Source organism: Scyliorhinus torazame, chromosome 21 (assembly GCF_047496885.1).
Source record: "Scyliorhinus torazame isolate Kashiwa2021f chromosome 21, sScyTor2.1, whole genome shotgun sequence".
Taxonomy (NCBI): domain Eukaryota; kingdom Metazoa; phylum Chordata; class Chondrichthyes; order Carcharhiniformes; family Scyliorhinidae; genus Scyliorhinus; species Scyliorhinus torazame.
This window is the reverse complement of record NC_092727.1, coordinates 117,785,203-117,801,611: the sequence shown is the minus strand read 5'-3', so window position 1 is coordinate 117,801,611 and position 16,409 is coordinate 117,785,203. Positions and strand designations below refer to the sequence as shown.

The 16,409-nt window shown below is 50.4% G+C and overlaps 1 protein-coding gene across 1 annotated transcript in view; it reads left to right on the top strand.

The window, feature by feature from the left end:
• Nucleotides 1–1,288: 1,288 nt before the first annotated feature.
• Nucleotides 1,289–16,409, top strand: part of LOC140398569 (thyroid hormone receptor alpha-like) — a 433,293-nt gene continuing 418,172 nt past the window's right edge. The window contains exon 1 of the mRNA XM_072487371.1: nt 1,289–1,568. The gene's annotated coding sequence lies outside the window, so the exon portion shown is untranslated. The remainder of the gene's footprint in view (nt 1,569–16,409) is intronic.

Below are 16,409 nucleotides of genomic sequence, written 5' to 3'. Positions count from 1 at the left end.
TTTATGTAAGGGGAAGATAAGTTTTATCTACTGACTGTTTGCCAAAGGTGAAATGTCATAAAACAGATGAGTTATTTTTATTCTTTCCTGAGATGTGAGGGCCCGCTGTCAAGGCCGTTTTTTATTGCTCGTCCCGAATTGCCCTTGAGGAGGTGGTGGTCCTTCTTGAACCGCTGTAGTCCATGTGGCGTAGGTACACCCACCGTGCTGTCAGGGAGGGAGTTCCAGGATTTTGACCCAGGACAGTAAGGAACTGCGATATATTTCCAAGTCACGATGATGTGGAGCGGAACTTGAAGGTGGTGGTGTTCCCGTCATGTGAAGCCCCTTTGGATGTTTTAGCTCCTTCGAAGCTTTAGGTACATAAATGCAGGTTGTTGGTGTCAAATAAAGTACTTGGTGCATATTTTGATAGAATTGTTACCACGCAGAAGGCCATCTAGCCCAAAATGTCTGCACAGGTTCTCCATCGTGATTTAGTGCCATTCCCCAGCCTTCTCCCCATACCCACATTGTTTTCATTCAAGTAATTATCTAATGCCCTCTTGAATGCCACCATCGAACCTGCCTCCACCACACTTCCCGGCCGTGCATTCCAGACCCCAGCCACTCATTGTGTGAAAAACAATTTTATCACATTTGCCTCTTTTGCAAATCACTTTAAATCTGTGCCCCCTCGTTCTTGATCCTTTTGGGAATGGGAGCAGTTTCTCCCCATATACTCTGGCCAGCGCCTTCATGATCTTGAACATCTCTATTAAATTTCCTCTTAGCCTTCTCCTCTCCTGTCCCAACGTCTGCAATCCATCCTCATAACTGAAGCCTCTCATATAATAATCACTTATTGTCGCAAGTAGGCTTCAATGAAGTTACTGTGAAAAGCCCCTGGTCGCCACATTCCGGCGCCTGTTCGGGGAGGTTGGTACGGGAATTGAACCCGCACTGCTGGCCTTGTTCTGCATTGCAAGCCAGCTATTTAGCCCACTGTGCTAAACCAGCCCCTGATCTGGCGCCAGCCTTGCACGACTATTTCATTCATCAGTTAGAATGGCTTTTGTTACTCTCGGAACAGATGACCTAAAGGATACATCAGGGGTTCAACTCGAAGAGTGTGTGCCAATGTGAGCTGGGTGCTCAGTTCGAAGGGAGGGGCTATGGGACTCCAGCTGCTGCGAAAGCTGCATTGATCTTGCAGTTTGATAACATGCCTCAGTTCGGACCGGCTGGCAGCCTCCAGGTGGCAGCTGTGTTCCAGTTATTGATGCAGCCACACACGAATTTCCAACTGTCGAAGCGTTAAATGTTCAACCGGGCCACTCCAGCAGCTCCCCACACGCCGGCATCTTTCAATAGGTGCTTCACCCCGGCACCGGTTGTGAAAGTCCGTCTCGGTGCGCGTATGTTTGCTTCAGTGTGTGTGTAACGGAGAGATTCTCTGCCCTTTTCAAGACAGTGAGAGAACGCGCCAAATCGTGGCGAGGGGAGTGAGGGACAGCCAAGAGGTGGAGTCTGGAGCCTACTTTCGGTTTGACAGCGAGGAAAGAGCGCAGGACACTCAGAAATCAGAGGTGAGACGAGTGGGGTGGTGGGGGGTAGTGGTGGTGGTGGCGGCGGCGGTGGTGGTGGTGGTGGTGGTGTGAAAGAGAAAGTTACAAGCTCCGGCACGAAACACCCGAGTGAAATTAACCCAACCCAACGTCCACTCTGAAATCCACCAAGCCCGGGAGAAACTGACAAGCCCCGGGGGGGGGGGGGGGGGGAGGCACCAGTGCAGGGTAAACGCCAATTTACCTCTTGTTTTAATCTAAATTTGGCCAGGGGATTTTAAATAATCTCGGAATAGCTTGAACTTCCCAGGCAAGGTGCCGAGACCTTTTTGTCAATGACATCGGAACTTGACACAGTTGAGAATCTTGTTTGTTACATTGCATGATTTCCTGAAATGGATACTTTTTCTTTTACCCCCGCGAATGCGCGGGGGCTCGCAGCGCCTTCGCCTGCCTCAACCCAGTGTTTGTGTGTGTGTTTATTAACTTTATATTCATTGAACGCGAGTACATCAACAAGTGTTGGCCCTCCTCGATTGCTGTTTATCTGGAGGGGGGTGGGGGTGGCTGAGTGACCTTTTTTTAGCAACCGCACAACTTTTTACCCGACAAAAATAATAGTTTAATGGTTCACTCAAGGCTGAACGCCCTCCCTCTCGCGGTTAGCATTGGCTCTTGTGTAAGGTACATGTGGGCTCGGTGTCCTCGATCGTGCCGAGTACTACATGTTGACAGTTCGGAGATTGATGTCAATGTCAGTGTGCGCGCCTCTCTGAAGGCTCCAGAATTAAAAGCAGCACACTGTGTGTTGTGTTGGGGTGGGGGCAGACACGCAAAGCGGGCCAGTCAGCAAATGCAAAGAGATGGAAAAGAACAACATCATCTCAGGTAAGGGATCTTGAGAACTCAGTCCCTGGATCCCTCAAGGAGACGTACAGACACTTCTTCTTTCAGACGCTGACAGACCTGGCGTGCATTTTATTTCAGATTTACAGCTTTATGTATATATGTGTAAATTGAACAACAAAATGGACAGACTCCAGTATTGGTGGCTCACTAAGTTGGAGGAGGCACCCTGCTTTCCATCTTTGACGGGTTGCGAGTGCGTTGCTGGGCAGGCCAGCATTTGTGGCCCGTGAACCGAGAGGCTCCTATTCCAGAGGATGGTTGAGCGTCAACCACATTGCTGTGGATCCTGAAGTCACATGTAGGCCAGACCAAGTAAGGACGGCAGCTTGATTCGCCTGAGGAAGGAGCAGCGCTCCGAAAGCTAGTGACATCGAAACAAACCTGTTGGACTTTAACCTGGTGTTGTAAGACTTCGTACTCTGCTCACTCCAGTCCAAAGCCGGCATCTCCACATCATGCCTAAAGGCATTAGTGAACCAGATGGGGTTTTTATGACAATCGGTGATGGCTGTCACTGTCACTGGCTTTATATTCCAGATTTATTCATTTAACTTCCACCCGTTGCCCTGGTGGGATTTGAACACATGACCCGGAATATTTAGCCGGGACCTTAGAAACAGCGCGGGAATTTGAAAAACCGCGGGAGCTGCGAGGCAGAGGGGACCGTTTAAAAGGTCGCTGCGTGGGTGAGGTAAGTACTGATTAACAACTTACTTACCTTGCAGGCCAAGTCGATTTCAGCAGGAGCTGAGCAGGCTAGTCCATTTCAGCGGGGGCAGTGCGGAAGTGATTTCTGGGAGGTAAGTCTCTCCTTTAAATTTTTTTTTAATTTTAGTGTTTAAGGTGGGAACAGGAAGTTGACCCGCGGACTTCTGGGAAGACCCTCACCAATAAATTCTGGTGGAGAGGAAACCCGAGACACTACACGTGTAGTGTCTCCCGCCCTCCTCCTCTAACCTAATAATCAAACCTTTTGGTGTGAGGTAAGTACCATATTTTATTATTGTTATTAATATTTATTTTTTATATAAAAAATTTAATTTAGTTGTTAGCCAGATCTTGGTAGAAAGTTAGAGGGATGGCAGGGAAGGGAATGCAATGTTCCTCCTGCAGGATGTTTGAGGTGAGGGATGCCGTTAGTGTCCCTGCTGATTTTACCTGCAGGAAGTGCTGCCATCTCCAGCTCCTCCAAGACCGAGTTAGGGAACTGGAGCTGGAGTTGGAAGAACTTCGGATCATTCGGGAGGCAGAGGGGGTCATAGATAGCAGCTTCAGGGAATTAGTTACACCAAAGATTGGCGATAGATGGGTAACTGTAAGAGGGACTGGGAAAAAGCAGTCAGTGCAGGGATCCCCTGCGGTCATTCCCCTGAGAAACAAGTATACCGCTTTGGATACTTGTGGGGGGGGGGGGGACTTACCAGGGGTAAGCCATGTGGTACGGGCCTCTGGCACGGAGTCTGTCCCTGTTGCTCAGAAGGGAAGGGGGGAGAGGAGCAGAGCATTAGTAATTGGGGACTCGATAGTCAGGGGCACAGATAGGAGATTTTGTGGGAGCGTGAGAGACTCACGTTTGGTATGTTGCCTCCCAGGTGCAAGGGTACGTGATGTCTCGGATCGTGTTTTCCGGGTCCTTAAGGGGGAGGGGGAGCAGCCCCAAGTCGTGGTCCACATTGGCACTAACGACATAGGTAGGAAAGGGGATAAGGATGTCAGGCAGGCTTTCAGGGAGCTAGGATGGAAGCTCAGAACTAGAACAAACAGAGTTGTTATCTCTGGGTTGTTGCCCGTGCCACGTGATAGTGAGATGAGGAATAGGGAGAGAGAGCAATTAAACACGTGGCTACAGGGATGGTGCAGGCGGGAGGGATTCAGATTTCTGGATAACTGGGGCTCTTTCTGGGGAAGGTGGGACCTCTACAGACAGGATGGTCTACATCTGAACCTGCGGGGCACAAATATCCTGGGGGGGAGATTTGTTAGTGCTCTTTGGGGGGGTTTAAACTAATGCAGCAGGGGCATGGGAACCTGGATTGTAGTTTTAGGGTACGGGAGAATGAGAGTATAGAGGTCAGGAGCTCAGATTTGACGTCGCAGGAGGGGGCCAGTGTTCAGGTAGGTGGTTTGAAGTGTGTCTACTTCAATGCCAGGAGTATACGAAATAAGGTAGGGGAACTGGCAGCATGGGTTGGTACCTGGGACTTCGATGTTGTGGCCATTTCGGAGACATGGATAGAGCAGGGACAGGAATGGATGTTGCAGGTTCCGGGGTTTAGGTGTTTTAGTAAGCTCAGAGAAGGAGGCAAAAGAGGGGGAGGTGTGGCGCTGCTAGTCAAGAGCAGTATTACGGTGGCGGAGAGGATGCTAGATGGGGACTCATCTTCCGAGGTAGTATGGGCTGAGGTTAGAAACAGGAAAGGAGAGGTCACCCTGTTGGGAGTTTTCTATAGGCCTCCAAATAGTTCTAGGGATGTAGAGGAAAGGATGGCGAGGATGATCCTGGATAAGAGCGAAAGTAACAGGGTAGTTATTATGGGAGACTTTAACTTTCCAAATATTGACTGGAAAATATATAGTTCGAGTACATTAGATGGGTCGTTTTTTGTACAGTGTGTGCAGGAGGGTTTCCTGACACAGTTTGTTGACAGGCCAACAAGAGGCGAGGCCACATTGGATTTGGTTTTGGGTAATGAACCAGGCCAGGTGTTGGATTTGGAGGTAGGTGAGCACTTTGGGGACAGTGACCACAATTCGGTGACGTTTACGTTAATGATGGAAAGGGATAAGTATACACCGCAGGGCAAGAGTTATAGCTGGGGGAAGGGAAATTATGATGCCATTAGACGTGACTTGGGGGGGATAAGGTGGAGAAGTAGGCTGCAAGTGTTGGACACACTGGATAAGTGGAGCGTGTTCAAGGATCAGCTACTGCGTGTTCTTGATAAGTATGTACCGGTCAGGCAGGGAGGAAGGTGCCGAGCGAGGGAACCGTGGTTTACCAAAGAAGTGGAATCTCTTGTTAAGAGGAAGAAGGAGGCCTATGTGAAAATGAGGTGTGAAGTTTCAGTTGGGGCGATGGATAGTTACAAGGTAGCGGGGAAGGATCTAAAGAGTGAGCTAAGACGAGCAAGGAGGGGACATGAGAAGTATTTGGCAGGAAGGATCAAGGAAAACCCAAAAGCTTTCTATAGGTATGTCAGGAATAAGCAAATGACTAGGGAAAGAGTAGGACCAGTCAAGGACAGGGATGGGAAGTTGTGTGTAGAGTCTGAAGAGATAGGCGAGATACTAAATGAATATTTTTCGTCAGTATTCACTCAGGAAAAATATAATGTTGTGGAGGAGAATGCTGAGCTCCAGGTAAATAGATTAGATGGCATTGAGGTACGTAGGGAAGAGGTGTTGGCAATTCTGGACAGGCTGAAAATAGATAAGTCCCCGGGACCTGATGGGATTTATCCTAGGATTCTCTGGGAGGCCAGGGAAGAGATTGCTGGACCATTGGCTTTGATTTTTATGTCATCATTGGCTACAGGAATAGTGCCAGAGGACTGGAGGATAGCAAATGTGGTCCCTTTGTTCAAAAAGGGGAGCAGAGACAACCCCGGCAACTATAGACCGGTGAGCCTCACGTCTGTAGTGGGTAAAGTCTTGGAGGGGATTATAAGAGACAAGATTTATAATCATCTAGATAGGAATAATATGATCAGGGATAGTCAGCATGGCTTTGTGAAGGGTAGGTCATGCCTCACAAACCTTATCGAGTTCTTTGAGAAGGTGACTGAACAGGTAGACGAGGGTAGAGCAGTTGATGTGGTGTATATGGATTTCAGCAAAGCGTTTGATAAGGTTCCCCACGGTAGGCTATTGCAGAAAATACGGAGGCTGGGGATTGAGTGTGATTTAGAGATGTGGATCAGAAATTGGCTAGCTGAAAGAAGTCAGAGGGTGGTGGTTGATGGGAAATGTTCAGAATGGAGTTCAGTCACAAGTGGAGTACCACAAGGATCTGTTCTGGGGCCGTTGCTGTTTGTCATTTTTATCAATGACCTAGAGGAAGGCGCAGAAGGGTGGGTGAGTAAATTTGCAGATGATGCTAAAGTCGGTGGTGTTGTCGATAGCGTGGAAGGAAGTAGCAGGTTACAGAGGGATATAGATAAGCTGCAGAGCTGGGCTGAGAGGTGGCAAATGGAGTTTAATGTAGAGAAGTGTGAGGTGATTCACTTTGGAAGGAATAACAGGAATGCGGAATATTTGGCTAATGGTAAAGTTCTTGGAAGTGTGGATGAGCAGAGGGATCTAGGTGTCCATGTACATAGATCCCTGAAAGTTGCCACCCAGGTTGATAGGGTGGTGAAGAAGGCCTATGGAGTGTTGGCCTTTATTGGTAGAGGGATTGAGTTCCGGAGTCAGGAGGTCATGTTGCAGCTGTACAGAACTCTGGTACGGCTGCATTTGGAGTATTGCGTACAGTTCTGGTCACCGCATTACAAGAAGGACGTGGAGGCTTTGGAGCGGGTGCAGAGGAGATTTACCAGGATGTTGCCTGGTATGGAGGGAAAATCTTATGAGGAAAGGCTGATGGACTTGAGGTTGTTTTCGTTGGAGAGAAGAAGGTTAAGAGGAGACTTAATAGAGGCATACAAAATGATCAGGGGGTTGGATAGGGTGGACAGTGAGAGCTTTCTCCCGCGGATGGAAATGGCTGGCACGAGGGGACATAACTTTAAACTGAGGGGTAATAGATATAGGACAGAGGTCAGAGGTAGGTTCTTTACGCAAAGAGTAGTGAGGCCGTGGAATGCCCTACCTGCAACAGTAGTGAACTCGCCAACATTGAGGGCATTTAAAAGTTTATTGGATAAACATATGGATGATAATGGCATAGTGTAGGTTAGATGGCTTTTGTTTCGGTGCAACATCGTGGGCCGAAGGGCCTGTACTGCGCTGTATTGTTCTATGTTCTATGTTCTATTTGATAAACAGTCACCCAAACTCAAAAGGTTAGCTCCCTTCTCTCTCCACAGATGCTGTCAGACCTGCTGAGATTGTCCGGCACTTTCTGTTTTTGTCGCTCAGAGTATTAGCCTGGGTCACTGGTTCAATGACATTACCACTCTGCCACCATTTGGGGGCTGGTTTAGCTCAGTTGGCTGGACAGCTGCTTCGCGATGCAGAGCGAGGCAAGGGTTCAATTCCTGTACCAGCTGAGGTTATTCATGAAGGCCCCGCCTTCTCAACCTTGCCCCTGGCCTGAGGTGTGGTGATCTTCAGGTTAAATCATCTTTGTGCCATCATTGGCATTGGCCCATCATTTCATAGGTTAATGTATACTGGGTGCGGATGTGTAAACTTGTGCATGCTGCAGTTTTACTGCCAACTTGAAGCCCCTGGGAGACCAATTGTTTTGAAGGAGTTTGTCACGGTCACAGAGTTCGCTCAAAACTAGGAGGGAATTGCTGCCTCTCTTCTGTGAAAGGAAAGATAGCTGAAGATACCAAATCTATGTATCAAAATTATTTCCGGTATCCAATACTTAATTTATATAGCACATTATCATTATGATAAGGGTTGGAGGTGGCACTCTCGCCTTTGAGGCCAGTTCAAGGCCCACTCCAGTGATTTGAGTGTAAATGTCAAGGCTGACGCATCAGGGCAGTACTGAGGGTGTGCTGCACTGTCAGAGGTGCTGTTAGTCCAATGTTAAACTGAGGCGGAAAGGTGCCATGGAATTGTTTTGAAGAAGAGCATTTTTTAAAAATTCATTCACGGGATGTGGGCATCTATGGCTGGGCCAGCATTTATTGCCCATCCCTAAAGCATATTTGCCCTTGAACTGAGCGACACTAGGCTACTTCAGAGGGCATTTAAGAGCAACATTATGGTGGATCTGCAGCCAGAGGTCTTAAAGGACATTAGAGGAAACAGATGGACTTTTCCAACAATTGACAGTGGTTTCATTGGACATTATTACGCTTCTAATTCCAGATTTCTTTGAATTCCAATTTCATCCTTTGCCATGGTCCCCAGAGGATTACCCTGATTAGTCTCTAGATGACTCAACCACTACGCCACTGCCTCCATTGTGGCAAACAGGACATAACTCATTGATTACCATTCGAGGTAGCGTGGAGACAAACATAATCAATAAGTTTTGAAAACAGTTGCAATGAGAGAACTGCAGCTGTTTCGCAGATCCATGATTAAAAATACCTTTGTATTCTATATCTATCTTGTAAATGACTTTAGGAGTTGACTCCAATTGTCATGTGGGTCTCATGTCAATCATAGCTGCCAGCAGACTACCAGCGTTACCCCAGGAGTGATTATATTGCTGTTACTTCATTCAAGTATTGCAGACCACAAAATAGAAATTCAGAAGCACTGGAAGGAAACCATAACCATCTGACTAATCGTAAAATGTAGTAAAATCCATTAAGTCTCACAACTGTGCTACTCGAGGTCGGAATGCTTGGATTTATATAGTGTCTTTTTCACATTGAAGGACCCACTAAATTCATCACACAAATGCATTGCGATTATTATTCTCTAGGTAAATGGGAATTTCTGTGAATGTGTTTCTGCCTACTTCCTGATTAACTCTGTTGCCTTTGTAGCGTATTTTCAACTGTGCATGGCGGCACAGTGGTTAGCACTGCTGCCTCACAGCTTCAGGGACCCAGGTTCAATTCCAGCCTCGGGTGACTGTCTGTGTAGAGTTTGCACTTTCTCCCCGTAGGTTTCCTCCCTCTCGGCATAGGTTTCCTCCGGGTGCTCCGGTTTCTTCCCACAGTCCAAAGATGTGCAGGTTAGGTGGATTGGCCATGCTAAATTGCACCTTAGTGTCCAAAAAGATTAGGTGGGGTTAATGGGTTACGGGGATGGGGTGGAGGTGTTGGCCTAGTTAGGGGTGCTTTTTCCAACTCGATGATGCAGACTCGATGGGCCGAATGGCCTCCTTCTGCACTGTAAATTCTATGATCTCAGAGGTCTTGGGGTTGTCCCTGCCTGCCAGCCATCGGCAGCAGATCCCGCCACCATTGACAGTGATTGCCAGCAGAATACCCCCCCCGCACAATGTCCACGCTCCCCTCCGTCCACCACGCATATATGCATCCCGCCCATGGGGCTTCCACTAGGGTTCTGCCCTGGCATTGCCTCTAGTGTCAACCTGGCAATGTCAACCTATGCCATGTGGTAGTACAAGGGCACAGTTTGGGCATGCCTCCCCCCCCCTCCCCCGGGGCTCTACTTACCTCGGTGCCCCCGGAGGGATCTCCTCGACTGCTTCATGCCTGGCCTGACTTGGTGTAAATGACGCCAGGGTGACATCACGCCATGCCAGCATCGGGTCAAGATTCCATAAGGGGGGGGAAGAGTGCTTGCTAATGACATGGCAATGTATTAAAATTAGGTTCCCCAGCGCCCACGGTGTGATTCTCACAACTCCACCGATGGGGGAAATTCCAAAACCCAATCATGTCGGAGAAAATCACGTTTTTCGGTGCTCTCCGGATTTTGACCTGTGCATAGTTTCTCACGGATGGAGCGAGAGGGTTCTTGATTGCCCCCAAAGTCTTCCATGAACCAGTCCAACAGGGCAATGGGATCGAATGCAACTTGCATTATAAGATGCTGATTGGTGTATTTCAGAGTGTGCAGGTTTATTACAAAACATGAGCATTTTTAATAAGTGGTAAGTTTAATAAGGGTAAGGAACCCCCCCATCTTATCCACCTTTCCTTCCCCTTTCTCCCCTTTGGTTCCTCCTACCCCTCCTCCACATCTACATCTGTCACAGTTCACCCTTTGATGTTAGTTTCTCTGCTGTTTGGCCTTTCACACCTTTTGTTCTCTCTGGGACTGCAATTAGCCTTGGTTTCTGTGGCTGTTAGCACCCCGTTATGACTCATCTTTCATTCTCACTCCTCAGTATAAATATTTCCCACTTTCTCTGTCTGTTAACTTTGACAAAGAGCCATTGGACTCGAAACGTTAGCTCTTTTCTCTCCCTAAAGATGCTGCCAGTCGTGCTGAGATTTTCCAGCACTTTCAGAATCATGATGTTCTATTATCTAACTGACTAACCTTAGTTCCTTGGGCCAAGGAATGGAATAATCAGCTAGAGCTCACGCTGACTGTTAGACAGTAGTGATGGTGTAACGTATGTGCGCCTGGGATGGTAGTTGAGGACAAATTGAGATTCGAGTGAGAGGACCATCATGAATTGATTACCCACATAAGCATGATTTTGGTTAAGGGCATGTTTGTGTTTGCTGTTTAATTATTTTTGAGAAGAGTGGCATTCTTTAATGTATTTCACCAAGAAATATTAGCACTTGTGTCCTGTTAAGAAGTATAATCACAGTAATATATTGAAGTAAAGATGCACTAAATTAACTATATTTCTATTAATCTAACTAATCATGGGCAGGATTCTCCGTCGGCCGACCTCGAAACACGACTAGGCGGAGAATTGCGCGTGAGGCGAAAATTGTGGTCAGCGCCGGGCGCCCGTCAGAATGCCATGCTTCGATGCCTCGACAGCGGTGCCAATGTATTCTATTCCGTTGCCGCAACCTGCGTGGCAGTCAATGCGTCAGCGCATGCTGCTGACTGCCCACTGTGAACCTGGTGCCACGGGTCATAAGGGTGTCCCCCAGGCAACGCTCCCCCCCCCCCGAGGTACCCTCTGGCTCCAGCCGACCCATCAACAGGATGGGCGCGTTCCAGCGCAACCGGTGCCATCTTGTCGGCTGGGATAAGTGTGCGTGGGGAGTGGAGTGCTGATACGCGGCTGCAGCTTGTCAGCCTCTCGAGTGCTAATCCCGACCCTGATGAATCGGACACTATTTTCATTAGAACCGCGGGTGTTTCACGTGGTGCCGGTCGGTGCTAGCCCATTAACGGTTCCGGAATTGCTCCGAGACCGGCGCCAATTTTGCTGTCGTAGAAGTCCATCGATTCTGTCCCTTAGTCTCTGAAACGGAGAATCCCGCCCGATATATTGAGGAAAGGGTGAACCTTAAGCCAGGTTTATTTCCAAAACCACATAACAATAGCACAGATTCCTCGTCTTCCCATCCCCAACACCCAGTGTGAACTGGCGTTTATACTTTTGCAATGATTCCTTAATCTTTCCCCAAATGGGGGCCAGTTGCTCTTGACGACCAACTTTAAGCACATACTCTGTCGCAACATCATTTCAACATTAACAATTACACGTCGCAGAAGCTACTGTTGCCAACTGAGATTTTTAATAAGACCTATCTTTTTTTCCTGGAAACCAATGACTGTGATTATTTCACTGTGTCCTGGCTGTTCGATCTATGCTAATCCATAGTTATAAGTGTTTTGAAGCAGGGAATTCTAGAGCTGAAGAGATCACTGTGTCTGTGCTCAGCACCCCTGAGATACAACTGAGAAAAAGCAACAGGAATTCTTGTTCCTGTTTACCAACAAACAGCTCCTGTTGGGAATTGCCTGTCTGGCTCAGCGGTAATGCTTCATATACTTAATCGCCTGACTCATTGTTTTGGTTGACCCATTGATGCACTATCAGTTACTACAAAGACGAGAGTAGTGAATAATCGAGGCTTTATTGAGCAAAGATGTTGTGCCTCCTGTAGCTGGAACCAGAATGGCTGCAGCACCGACGAGCACACACATTTATACACCGCCTACTGGGCGGAGCCAGCAGGCAGGGATTTACCCATGTACCTGGAGTGCAGGAGTCTTACCGTACTACAATAAACATACATCTAATACAGTTAGTGGTAACTACCACATTCACCCCCTGTTTTAAAAAAAAGAGTCCGGCGAGGGTGGTGGAAAAATTTACAAGTTAAGTCTGTTGGGGGCCTTGATCCTCCGCTGTGATCGCCTCGGTCCTGGTGGTGATGCGGGCGCCGACCTGGTCACCTGTGACTCTGGGAGCGTGTTGTCCTTGTCTTCATCGCCCCCGAGTGGAACCAGTGGGAAGACGGATCTTCCTGGGGCAGGGGCTGCGGTGAGGTGCGCTGGGGGGAGGATGAGTGGCACAGGGGCAACCGGAGGGGGGGGGGGTGGTCGGGTGGGTGCCAGGTCCCGGAGGAAGATTGTGTCCTGGCGTCCGTCGGGGTGCGCCACGTAGGCGTACTGTGGGTTCGCGTGCAGTAGTTGGACTCTTTCGACCAACGGGTCCGATTTATGGGTCCGCACGTGTTTGCGAAGGAGGACGGGTCCAGGAGCTGCCAGCCATGTTGGGAGCGAGACCCCGGAGGTGGACTTCCTGGAGAAAGCAAGGAGACTTTCATGGGGGGGTTTCGTTAGTTGCAGTGCACAGGAGTGATCGGATGGAGTAGAGCGCATCGGGCAGGGCATCCTGCCAGCGGGAGAACGGGAGAGTCTTAGACCGTAGGGCCAGCAGGACGGCCTTCCAGACCGTCCCGTTCTCTCTCTCCACCTGCCCGTTTCCCCGGGGGTTGTAGCTGGTCGTGCTGCTCGAGGCAATGCCCTTGCTGAGCAGGAACTGACGCAGCTCATCGCTCATAAAGGAGGATCCCCGATCGCTGTGGACGTAAGTGGGGAAACCGAACAGGGCAAAGATGCTGTGGAGGGCTTTAATGACTGTGGCAGAAGTCATATCAGGGCATGGGATGGCGAAGGGAAACCGGGAGTATTCGTCAACCACGTTCAGAAAGTATGTGTTTCGGTCGGTGGAGGGGAGGGGCCCTTTGAAGTCCATGCTGAGGCGCTCAAAGGGGCAGGAGGCCTTCACCAGGCGCGCTCGATCTGGCCGGTAGAAGTGCGGTTTGCACTCCGTGCAGACCTGGCAGTCTCTGGTGACAGTCCTGATCTCCTCAATGGAGTAGGGCAGATTGCGGGCCTTGATGAATTGGAAGAACCGGGTGACAGAGGCCATCGTGTAGAGCCCGGAGTCGGTCCACTTGTGTGCTGGCACATGTACCTCGGGATAGGGCATCAGGGGCTCGTTGAGCTTCCCGGGGCGATACAAAATCTCGTAATTGTAGGTGGAGATCTCGATCCTCCACCTCAAGATCTTATCGTTTTTGATCTTGCCCCGCTGTGTATTATTGAACATGAAGGCGACTGACCGTTGGTCAGTGAGGAGAGTGAATCTCCTGTCGGCCAGGTAATGCCTCCAATGCTGCATAGCTTCCACAATGGCTTGGGCCTCCTTTTCGACAGAAGAGTGCCGAATTTCGGAGGCATGGAGGGTGCGGGAAAAGAATGCCACGGGCATGCCTGCCTGGTTGAGAGTGGCAGCCAGAGCTACGTCTGATACATCGCTCGCGACCTGAAAGGGGAGGGACTCTTTGACCGCGTGCATTGTGGCCTCGGCGATGTCTGCCTTGATGCGGTAAAAGGCCTGCTGGGCCTCAGCCGTCAGGGGAAAGAATGAGTGGGCGGGCCTTGTCCGCATAGTTAGGGACCCACTGGGCATAATAGGAGAAGAACCTAAGGCATCGTTTCAGGGCGTTGGGGCAGTGGGGGAGGGGGAGTTCCATGAGGGGGCGCATGCGGTCGGGGTCGGGCCCTAGAACTCCATTTTCCACAACATAGCCAAGGATGGTGCAGCGGTTGGTGCGGAACACGCACTTCTCCTTATTGTACGTGAGATTAAGGAGTTTGGCGGTGTGGAGAAATTTGAGAAGGTTAGCGTCGTGGTCCTGCTGATCGTGGCTGCAGACGGGAAGGTGGCCCACAGTCCGTACCGGTCAACAATTCGGTCCAGCTCACGTTGGAAGACCGAGACCCTATTAGCGACGCCGAAGGGAACCCTAAGGAAGTGATAGAGGCGGCCATCAGCTTCGAACGCAATGTATTGGCGGTCCTCCTTGCAGATGGGGAGTTGGTGGTCGGCGGACTTCAGGTCCACTGTGGAGAAGACCCGGTACTGTGCAATCTGATTGACCATATCAGATATGCGTGGGAGGGGGTACACGTCGAGCTGCGTGTACCGATTGATGGCCTGACTGTAGTCACTGACCATCCTGTGTTTCGCCCCAGTCTTTACTACTACCACTTGGGTTCTCCAGGGGCTGTTGCTGGCCTCAATGATGCCTTCCCGCAGAAGCCGCTGGACCTCCGACCTGATGAAGGTCCTGTCCTGGGCACTGTACTGTCTGCTCCTGGTGGCGACGGGTTTGCAATCCGGGGTGAGGTTTGCAAACAAGGAAGGTGGATCGACCTTAAGGATCGTGAGGCCGCATACGGTGAGGGGGGGTAGGGGTCCGCCGAATTTTAAAGTTAAGCTTTGGAGGTGGCACTGGAAGTCCAGGCCGAGTAACAGGGCAGCGCAGAGGTGGGGGAGGATGTAGAGCCAGAAGTTGTTCAACTCTATGCCCTGGACAGTGAGGGTCGCGATGCAGTACCCCCGGATTTTCACGGAATGGGATCCGGAGGCCAGAGAGATTTTCTGGGTAACGGGGTGGATGAAGCTTTCCGTGCTTCCGGAGTCAAAAAGGCAGGAAGTCTTGTGCCCATCGATTTTCACCGTTGTCGTTGCGAGGTTGTGGGGCCGGGACTGGTCGAGGGTGATCGAGGCGAGCTGAGGCTGATGCTGGGAGGCCCCGGCTGGTCAGCGGTGGTGGCTGCCGATGAGCGGCCAGACGAGCTTCCCGACGGGTAGGGGTCCTGAGGCGCCGTCCAAAATGGCGGCAAAGATGGCGGGCGGAATTAAAGATGGCGGCACCCACAGGCCGCACGTGGCCTGCGGAGAAGAAGATGGCGGCGCCCACGGGCCGCACGTGGTCTGCGGAGAAGAAGATGGTGGCACCCACAGGCCGCACGTGGGGGGTGTAGGAACGCTGGGCCTAGAAACAGCGGCGACCAACCGGGCCTGGCACACAGCAGCAAAATGTCCCTTCTTTCCGCAGCCATTGCAGGTTGCGCTCCACGCTGGGCAGCGCTGCCGGGGGTGTTTATTCTGCCCGCAGAAGTAGCATTTGGGCCCCCCCGGGGTTGGCTGGCTGCCGCGCGGCGCAGGCTGGCGGTGGGCTGGGGTCGGTAGCTGGTGGGGCCCACAATGCCCAAGAGGGTGCCGTGCGCTCGGGGGCGTACGACTTGACGTTACGGGAGGCCATTGTTAACGAGTTTGCGAGCTGCCTGGTTCCCGCAAGATCAAGCGTACCCCCTCCAATAGATGCTGGCGGATGTATGCCGACCCCATGCCCATAACAAAAGCATCTCTGATTAAAAGTTCTGTATGCTCAACTGCTGAAACTGCCTGGCAGTCACAGTTCCTCGCCAATATGTGCAGGGTACGCCAGAAATCGTCTAGGGACTCACCGGGGAGTTTCCTTTCATTGCCGTGCTGACCGCCTTTTGAATCAAAGTTAATGTTTTGTGTTGAAAATGATTTTGTAGGATCTTAAGATGTGGATACACTGCACTTAACGTTGGTGGGGAGGGTCCAAGTGGTGGAAATGAATATTCTGCCGAGGTTCTTGTTTATCTTTCGGGCTCTCCCCATCTTTATACCAAAGGCCTTTTTTTGGAAAGTGGACACAATCATCTCTGACTTTGTATGGGCGGGGAACGTGCCGAGGGTGGGGAGGACCCTGTTACAGAGGGAGAGGCAGCAGGGGGGGTTGGCATTGCCAAACGTGCTTCATTATTGGGCGGCGAATGTGGACAAGGTGCGGCGGTGGTGGGAAGGAGAAGGTGTAGAGTGGGTTAGGATGGAGGAGGAATCTTGTAAGGGGTCTAGTTTGAGCCGGGGGGGATGGATAGTGACTACAGGAGGTGGAGGGAAGTGGGGTTGGTCAAGGTGAGGGATTTGTATTTGGAGGAAGGGTTTGCCAGTCTGGAGGAGTTCAAGGAAAAGGTAGAGCTGCCGAGGGGTAGTGAGTTCAGGTATCTATAGGTTAGAGACTTTGCATGAAAGGTCTGGAAGGGGTTCCCTAGATAGCCGGGTTACACCCTGCTGGAACGACTGCTGCTTCCGGA